The 10,405-nt window shown below is 40.0% G+C and overlaps 1 long non-coding RNA gene across 2 annotated transcripts; it reads right to left on the bottom strand.

Annotated features, from left to right (window-relative positions):
* Positions 1–1,290: 1,290 nt before the first annotated feature.
* LOC125497402 (uncharacterized) lies at positions 1,291–4,258 on the bottom strand. 2 transcript variants are annotated; one of them, XR_008969317.1, is made up of 4 exons: positions 3,752–4,258; positions 3,411–3,659; positions 3,088–3,204; positions 1,291–1,529 (listed from the first exon to the last, which is right to left on the bottom strand). It is a non-coding gene; the product is annotated as an uncharacterized LOC125497402 (long non-coding RNA). The 2 variants fall into 2 exon arrangements; XR_008969318.1 differs by having other exon boundaries at positions 3,411–4,258.
* Between the last annotated feature and the right edge of the window lie 6,147 nt (positions 4,259–10,405).

Here is a 10,405-nt window from a genome sequence, read left to right on the forward strand (position 1 = left end):
TACCATTACGCAAAATATAAAAACAAGCAAATTGTGAAATGATAACATTGCACTATAACAACAACAACAACAACAACAACAACAAAAGGAACTTCTGAAAATTTATCTATACAGATCTGGATCAAAGAGCACAAAATGAAGCACATAATATGTATATATTACATACTCTATATACATAGATGATAGATATACATACCTTGAAGGGTTGAAAATGCTCAGGAGGAATAATGGAAGTGAGATCGGAGCAAAGATCATTAATACGAGCTCTCCAGTTTTTCTCATGAGCAACTTTCTTTTGTTCTTGGTTTGATGAAGATGGGATTTCACTACCTCTTTTCATGATAAAAGATTGGGAGTAAAAGAAATGATACTGATCTGCTAGCTGAAGCAATATAAATATACTTCTCTGATCTAGGGTTTTTCAGAGAGATACAGTAGGTTTTAATCATCTCTATCCAACTTTTTCAAGTATAGAGCCTTCTTATACAGATTGCTGGAGTACGTACGTATCATTTTTTTCACGTGTTGTTTCATGCTGTAGTCATCTGTCAATATGTGAGGTTCTTATGAGACCATTTCCCTTTTTAGTTTTGTCGGATAAAGTTTGGCTTATGAATAAACGTCAAATTATTGCTCAATATAATATCAAGCCTTTTTTTTTTCCATCTAAATGCTTCTCAGGTCAATTTTAGTTGTTAATTCCACTTAATATTTAACGACTTGTGGTACATATTTACGACTATTAATAATTTGTTATTTTTAACTATATAGTAAAACATTTCCTAATGAAACGTCACTACTAGAAAAGGAGTGTTGTGGAGACGCTTTTTGGCCCAATTGGCGACGCTTAAAAGCGTCGCGAAATTTGCTCTCGACGCTGCCAAAAAGCGTCGAGCAGAATCAGTCGGCAATTCGCATCACCAAAAAGCGTCGCCATTGGCGTCACCAAAAAGCGTCTCCCTCAACCATATAGCCGTCGCCACATTGTTTAGTGGGGTGCCATCAATTAATTTATAGACGCTTTAAAGTGTCCTAATTCGAGACGCTTTTTGTCGACTATAATTAGTCACGACGCTTTTAAGTGTTGAGAGAAATTTGGTTGGAAAATTAATCTTATATTTGTCATAAGTTCTTGACAAGGAAAAGCGTCTAGATTTTGTATGGACTCTTTTGGTACTTTTTTCATAATTATATATAATAATACAGTAATAATATAATAATTTAGAATATAAAGTCAACAATGAAACTTGAAGATTACATAAAACTACTTCGAACAATGTATATGTTATCATAAATCATAAATGTAGTTCGCGCAATCAAAATTCCTACACACGTTCATCAATAATACTTCATAACTAATATGTTACTAAAAATACCACAAAATTAAAACACACTAAAAATGTAGTTGTAGCCTTACAAAACTAACTAATACTAAGATCTAGCAAAACAATGATGGTAGTCAATTTGAAGCCTCAAGTAGTGTCCTCTTGTTCTTGATCTGTTGGACTTTTATTATTATTTTCGAGTACCTTCAAAAGATGAAAAATAAGACCAAAATTATAATTAGCACATGTAATATATCCCAAAAAATAGGTAACACGAGCACAAAAAAAATAGGTAATACGCTATTAAGTCAACCATTTAGACACTCAACTAAGCTCAGTTGACATGATTTTTCCCGTTCTTAAAGCCACCAAACATGATTTAGGATACCAATCCAACTTCCCATTAATCAGCTCCAAAAAGGAGGGGCAGGATGCATTATTAGAAACAAACAAGGAGAACTTGTTATAGCAGCAGCTTATAACCTTCATAATCTATTCCGTTACCGATTTCATGCTATTGTCTAGCAACAGCTTAGAGAAATGGGTTAAACACTCCAGCAAGATACATACCTGTTCTACAAGACAGTAAGCCATTGCAACCACTAGCAATTAGCATTACTACCTAGAAATATTGACGGTCCATCAGAAGTGTAAAAGATATAACAGTAGAAATGACCAAAGAACTCATAATTAACTTAGAACTTACAACTTCGAAGGGCATATCAAGTTCATAATTCTTTTACCAGATATGTAAATAAGACACCGGTCTGAACTGATAACACCAAAAGAAGACCAATAGTCAGCTGGTTTGAAAAAAAAAAAAAACACCCAAGGAGATGAATATATAATCAAGACTCTAGACATAACTTTGTTCAAGGCTAATAAGTTCACATGAGTAAGGTTATGTTCAGGGGCTGGATGGAATGGACTCCCTGGAAAGAGGATTGGGTCATATGCAAAAGGGCTACTCAAGATCAATTCACAACTTATTAAGTTAAAAGTTCAGTTCAGGGCCAAGTTACATAAAACTTATAACTTAAGTTCCGGGCTGTTGAAATAATTTGAGATAAGTGAAATCAGGTGAAAAGAATGCACCTAAATAGAAGGAACATTGATTTTTTAGTCAGTTACCTATCTTTACACCCAATCCGAGAGCTCGTTTTATGCCAAAATTCATCTCCTTGGACACGAACTGTCCCACCCTAAATACTGCCAGTCCTTGCAAGAAGTTTCATAAATAATATGCATCTCTTATCTTGGAAATCGAACTCTAGCATGAAACGAGTAGCAAAGTATTAAATACTATTCACGACCTTATGTCCATCCATATCACGTATACACATCCTATGCCCTAAATTTTACTCCCGCCATCAAGAAACTTAAGATTATCTCTCTATATACTTTGTAGTCTGTAGGTGAATCCAACTCGACCACAAGCAGTTTAGGCAATGAGCACATATACATACTCCTAGACATTCAACCCAAATATTCTAGAACTATAATACTTTTATATCATCAAGAGTTCAACCACAAAAATACATCCAGTAAGCAGAAAATGAAAATAATTTATTGGCAATTCCAACTCTATACATCCTAGAACCATAGTTATCATACTTGATAAAACTAGTATTCAGAAAAAGATGAACAAACAATGATCAGTGATCAACAATTTCAGCGTAAGCCCGACATCCCTGATCGGCCTACCGTCTCCGAAAAAAGAAGAACAAAGGTAAAGGATTAGCAATACTGAATGCAAACTTACATGCAAAACAACTAGCTTGGCACCCTTTTGAGCAGCATCCTCAATAGCCTTTTTAGCATGATCAATGTTCCTTGCTTTATCCGCTGTCACAGAAAGATGGCAAAGCCCTATTTTAAACTGCCCACCAAAATTATCAAAGAAAACAGTAAACCCCAATTACCAAATTTGAAAACCCACCTGAGAGCCTAAATCTATTTCAAAGAGATAAATCAAACACAGACCTATAATAACATAGAACCAAACCTTGATAGGCTTTTAAATGTGTAACAGAGCAACGTGAGATAACAAAGAAACAAAAGACAGACTATTATGTATAAACTTACCTACAGAATCATTAAACTAGGATGTCTAGTTCTTGCTTACACACTAAACTTTTTCGTTTGCTTCACAGACATAGAATGGTAAAGATATTGCTCTATAGTGAAGTATAACAATAACTCCTTCACATTCTTAGCAATCACAGTAGTGATTGACAGTTGAGACATGCACAATAGAGAAATTTCAGGTCTCAATGCAAAGCATCAATACCCTATTCACTACCATCTCCCTGCATATATTCCTCGTGCCCATAGCTGCATTTAAAGAAGAGACTCATCAATAGAAATTTTTTAGCACATTGTAAATAAATTAAAGATGTGTATATATATACTTTATTTGAACATACCTCATCAAGAGACTGACCAGACTGTACAATCACTACTGTGATTGCTTTCTGCAAGCTAGCAGCAGTGCTTGCTTTGTGCAAATGAACAACATTTTGCGAAGCATCAACGCTTCGACATAGAAAATTTAGTCTTTTATGGATATCAAGCAGCGAATAGCAATACAAGAACAATAAACCTCGGCACAAATATAAACTTTTCAAGGAAGATTCAAATTGCAGAATCAATAGTTTCCAAAAACTGACCCTATTGTAAATCATAATGCAATAACCAGCTAGAAAATAATCATCAACACCATTCTTCGAAATTCGTCGAAACAATCTCATCAACAATACTGAAAACTGATATGCAAAATGGACGGAAATTAACTGAATAAAAAAAAGAGAATTGCAACAGAAACTGACCGCGAGAATAACAGGAGGAAGAGAAGCAATGATTTCTTGAAATTTCTGGAAAGATTTCTCCATATTCAACCCATTTTGTTCACTGCGACCAGTTGAAACGCTAGAATCGGTATCAAGCAGTCAACAACAGTTTTCCACGATAATTTCTTGGACGATTAAACTTCAAATTACCAAAATCGGTTCCGAATTCGGTTCTGAGCTCAATTCTGACGCCATTTGTGGAAATTAGATGCTGATTAAACCATATAACAACGAAAAACGTTCGATTTTATGCTAGATTTGAGACTGAGATTGAATTGTGAAGAATTAGGGTCGTGTGTGCGTGGAGTACTGAAGTGGGAAGTTAGAGTAGGCGGTTTTGCTTCATGTAAAGCATTCCTAAGGTGATGCGCTATTTAATATAACACGTGCACTGCACGTGTCCTGAATGACGCCTAAAAGCAACGAAGCACTTGGCGACGCTTTTAAGCATCGAAGATAGGCGGGAATTTGCAAACCCCCCAACGCCTATATCCACGCGTCGAGGACAAAGCGTCTCGAATGTATGGCTTTTGTAGTAGTGCGTTTTGAAGGCTATATAAGTACGGGATGTTCGCATGTCGGGTTCGTATGATTTGGGATGTAATCTAATTCAAATTGCAAATATATGGTTTGATATTTTCCCAATCTAAACTGTATCGTATTTTTGCTCAAATCAACCAAACCGAATCATAGGAAACGGCACCCATGCCTTATCATACCTTAATGTTGGGTTTCTCTTGTGTCACAAATCCCACATTAATTAATTCAAACTTGCTTTGTAAGCCTCAAATTGTGTTCACATACCATTTGAAAGATTATCCTTGGCCTCCCCTTGGGCTCCAAGGCTTGTACGAATATGCTTGGCCTCCAAGCTTAGCATAGACTTACATTTGTGCCGAGGGTACCAAGTGTACCAATTGTACAGAGTACCAGACATACACACACAAAATACACATCAAACACATACTATAAGCTCATAGAGAGAATACAATTTCTAGCTCATTAATGAGTTTATATGCTCTCTTTGACAATTAGATCCAATATAATTTAGAGAGTCATACCATTACCTTTTTACCATTCGGGGTTGTACTCTCGTACCCTTTTTCATATATTGGATAATAAGTGCTCGTCGTTGGTGGGTTGTTTACCTCGTTTGAGGATTTTTCCCACGTTAAATTGTGTGTTATTTATTTCTACTTTTCTTGTCCATACATGTGAAGTGTGACTTGCGCGAGAGCTGTTCTCGGCACGAGTGGTGCACCCGCACCAAATAAAGGTGCGCCCGCAACAAGTAATGGTGCGCCCGCACAGTCACGACGACAGATTTCAAGAGTGAGGCAGAACTTTGGTGCTCCCGCACTCGAGGCATGTGCGCCCGCACATCAGGCTGGTGCTCCCGCACCAGATGATGGTGCTCCCGCACCTATCGGGGGATGCGAAATTTATCGGGTTTCTTTTTATTTTACGACATAGGGCTTGTATCTTAGACTTCATATAAATATGTTTTGTCATATTTAGGGCTTTTAACCACAAACATACTAGAGATAGATTAGAGAAAACACAATAGAGAAGATTAGAGAGAGTCTTTGAGATTCAATTGGAAATCCATTCAATTGAATCTTGCCTATTGTATTTGTAATCGTCTCGTTCATAGTGAAGCGATCTTTTTCCCTGCCTTGAGGACGTAGCTATCACGTTGATAGTGAACCTCGTTAAATCTGTGTGTCATTTATTCGCTTTCTTGTTTTTTTGTGTGTGTGTGCTTGGTTGTTGTGGATTATTGTTGGTTTATTTAAACGCTTCCGCATAACAAGTGGTATCAGAGTTACAGGTTAACACCGGGGTTAATCGCTTTTGGGACATGGCAACAACAACCTTAAAGATCGACAAGTTTACGGGAAGGAATAGTTTTGGGCTATGGCAGATAAAAGATGAGAGCTTTATTGAAACAACAAGGTATCTGGAAACCATTGATTAAGGGTTTCACAACGACATAAAAGAGGGAAATCTGACTGGTCTAACTAGGCTGAGTTGGAATCTATGGAGGAAAGAGCACACTCCACTATCTTGCTATGCTTGGCGGACGATGTCATCACAGAGGTTGCAGATGAAATCACGGCTGCAGGCTTTGTGGTTGAAACTGGAGAGTTGTACATGACAAAGTCGCTCACAAACAAATTGCTATTGAAGCAAAGGTTGTTTGGCCTACGCATGAGAGAAGGTATGTCCCTAAAAGATCATCTCGATCGTTTGAATTCTATTTTACTGGACTTGCGTAATTTAGATGTTAAGATTGAGGATGAGGATGCTGCGTTGATATTGTTGGTTTCATTGTCAAGTAGCTATGAACATTTTGTAGAGTCTTTTGTGGTTGGAAAAAACACTGTCCCCAGAGGAAGTAAAGTCGGCACTTTACACTAGGGAATTGCGTCATAAAGCAACTGGTGATATGGTAGAGGATCGTGATTATTCTGCAGGTTTGGTAGCAAATGCTGAGAAAAATAAGGGAGATTCGAGTAGGGATAGGAGAAAACCTAGGTCGAAGGGCCCTAAAAGTAGTGATCTTTGCCATTATTGTAAAGAACCGGGTCATTGGAAGAGTGAATGTCCTAAGAAGGATGGTTCGGCTTCTTTTGCAAAACAAAATAAGGTTGACTACGATTCTGAGGAGGATTTAGCTCTAATTGTCCATGAGGAGAAACGCTTAGAAGATAAGTGGGTTCTTGACAGTGGATGTTCTTCACATACGTGTTCTGACAAGGAGATGTTTTCGACCTAAGCTTATGCAAGAGTAGTGTTACTTTGGGTGACAATACGGTGTGTGAGGTGGTTGGAGTAGGTCTGTGAGGTTTAGAATGCATGATGGGAAGTTAAGGAACTTAGAGGCGTGAGGCATGTTCCACAACTTAAGAGAAATCTTATATCTCTTGGGATGTTAGACCGTAAGGGTTTTCGATTCCAAGGAGGGGATGGAGTTTTGCGTGTGGTGAAGGGTTCTTGTGAGTTACTTCGTGGCGTGAAGTCAGGGTGGGTAACTTGTATGATTTGCAGGGTACGGCACTGGCTAGAGATGATTCTGAGTTGAAGCTGCATTCTGGGTTGAAAAATGATGGTCTTGAGTGTGAGGTGGAGGTTATAGGGGCTTCTACACATGTTGAGGGGTTAGAGTCAACGAGAATGAGTTCAACAACCGGGTTTGAGAGTACTAGTTGGGCTGAGGATGAGAGTGTCAACAGTGAGGTAGAGTTTATGGGAACTTCTACACAACTGGTTGAAACTGAGGGTCATCAAGAAGAACAACCAAGGGTCTCTCAGCAGCAGATTGGTATGATAAGGTTCGGTTCTATCGATACTTGTGTGCCAGCTTATAGCTATGGGATCTCGAGCGACATGTCTTTGCCAGGGAGTGTTGGGTTGAGAGGTGATTCTGGGAGAAGTCACCAAGAGGTAGCTAGATTGGAACTCCAGGAGGAGTTGCCTGCGTTCCAGTGAGAACGAGGTGGAGTGCTCCGCGCGAGCATAGAAGAACTTCGACGGAAGTTCCCTGCGCCAAGGGTGATTTGTTTTGGGTACTTAGACGTAAGTGCAAATGGCTCTAGTTGGAGCAACTGGCAGGGTACTGGCTCGTCTTGATTAAGGTGGAGCTAGTGTGTTTGCGGTTCAGTGAAGGCGTTTTGATTTCCGACGGGTAATAAATTGGGTTTCAAGTGAATGCGCAACATGGGTCTCATAGGCAGTGAGACCGGGTCGTTCATGATGAGTGGTCAGCGATCTTGGCGAGATTGGGTGAGACTCATATGAGGGCAAGCCTGGCATCGGGTGAAAGATGCATGAGCAGGTTGGGAAAGGAGTATCTCGCGTGCTGTTGCAGAGGTACATGATGTGTTGATGGTTTCGAGGTGGAGTCGTGTGGTAGATGCAAGTCAAGGTGGAGATTTATGAAGTGTGACTTGCGCGAGAGCTGTTCTCGGCACGAGTGGTGCGCCCGCACCAAATAAAGGTGCGCCCGCACCAGGTCAGGTGCGCCCGCACCAAGTAATGGTGCGCCCGCACAGTCACGACGACAGATTTCAAGAGTGAGGCAGAAACTTTGGTGCTCCCGCACTCGAGGCATGTGCGCCCGCACATCAGGCTGGTGCTCCCGCACCAGATGATGGTGCTCCCGCACCTATCGGGGATGCGAAATTTTTCGGGTTTCTTTTTATTTTACGACTTAGGGCTTGTATCTTAGACTTCATATAAATATGTTTTGTCATATTTAGGGCTTTTAACCACAAACATACTAGAGAGAGATTAGAGAAAACACAATAGAGAAGATTAGAGAGAGTCTTTGAGATTCAATTGGAAATCCATTCAATTGAATCTTGCCTATTGTATTTGTAATCGTCTCGTTCATAGTGAAGCGATCTTTTTCCCTGCCTTGAGGACGTAGCTATTACGTTGATAGTGAACCTCGTTAAATCTGTGTGTCATTTATTCGCTTTCTTGTTTTTTTTTTGTGTGTGCTTGGTTGTTGTGGATTATTGTTGGTTTATTTAAACGCTTCCGCATAACAATACATCTTGGGAAATTTCCTCAGGTACCCCTGAGGTTTGACGTAATTCCCAAATTACCCCTCACATTTGGGGAATTCCTCAAATACCCCCGAGGTTTGTGTTTGTGCTCAAAATACCCTTACTCTTGACGGAACCCTAACGCTGTTAACTTTTTTTTCTCTTTCTTCAGTTTCTCTCCTTCCTCTCACCCTCCTCCATGGATGAACCTCCAAGCTTTCTCTCTCCTCCCACCATCCCCCACCATCCTCCAAACTTTCCCCATTTTTCTCGCAGCCCCTGCCTCGGCCGCCGCTCGCCGGAGCTTTGTCGTCCACCAGCATCCTCGTACTCTCTCTCCTTCGTCGCACTCTCTCTCTCGCTCCTCTCCTTCTCTAAAAACCTCTGACCCCTCATCAATGGTGGACGAAGCCCACCTCCCTCTCGTCCCGACGACCTCATCAAATCCACGAAGCACCCACCACGGGCCCACTTGCGCGAACCAGCCAGCATGCCCACCACTGCCCCACTTGCGCGAACCACCCACCAACGGCCACCATTCACGCAAAACACCCAACCACCCACCTCCCTCCCTCTCGCATACCACCACCAATTCAATTCGAATGGGTTTATTTCGAAATTTCCCCAATTTAATTGCAAAATATGGGTTTCTCGAATTAGAGTTTTGATTGCTCGAATAATCTAGGTTTAATTCGAATTTGATTGCAAAAATGTTGCTCGAAAATTTGAATTTCTACTCGAAATTGGGGTTTTGATTTCCCAGCTGCAGTGGTGGCTCGCGTTGGGTGGGTGGTGGCTCGCGTTGGGTGGTGGGCTGGGTAAGGGTGGGTGGTTGAGTAAGGAGGCAGGAGATGGTTTGGTGGGGTAAGGGTGGGTGGGTGGTGGTGGTGGGATGGTGGGAGAGAGAGAAAGCTTGGAGGTTCATCCATGGAGGAGGGTGAGAGGAAGGAGAGAAACTGAAGAAAGAGAGAAGAAAAAGTTAACGGCGTTAGGGTTCCGTCAAGAGTAAGGGTATTTTGAGCACAAACACAAACCTCGGGGGTATCTGAGGAATTCCCAAATGTGAGGGGTAATTTGGGAATTACGTCAAACCTCAGGGGTACCTGAGGAAATTTCCCATACATCTTTTATCCAATTTTCTCAATCTCTAAATTCGCTTCCGCTTGCGCTCCTAACCCCAACACTTAAACCAAACTAACCAAAATACTTAATCCATATTTGAGTAGATGACTAGATGAGATAAGTGTAACTACAAGACCTAACTGAATACCTAATGCCCGTATTTAGTCGTATTAACTGTATAGTGAATAGTTATATATCATCTTGTCAAGTGCTGTATTTTGAAAATACAATATACATAATTTTTTTAAGAAAAAATCATATAAATTGCGGTTTACAATACGGTTTTGGTTTACCAAAATTGAAACTCAACCCATATCGCGGTTTATTTGAAATCATAACCCACACTGCAAATTTGAAACCGCAAACCAACCTAAACCGCGAAAAAACGGTTTGGGTTGTGGTTTGGTGCGGTCCAAATCATATAAGTGTCTTGATTTTCTTAAGATTTGAGATTATATTTCTTCAATTGTTAATGAAAGAATTTGAAGAACCGTTTTTAGTTTTGGAAATTTTTGTTACTTTCCTTGTGATTCTCTAATGAGTTACATGACTATAT

Source organism: Beta vulgaris, chromosome 5, assembly GCF_026745355.1.
Source record: "Beta vulgaris subsp. vulgaris cultivar EL10 chromosome 5, EL10.2, whole genome shotgun sequence".
Lineage (NCBI taxonomy): Eukaryota > Viridiplantae > Streptophyta > Magnoliopsida > Caryophyllales > Amaranthaceae > Beta > Beta vulgaris.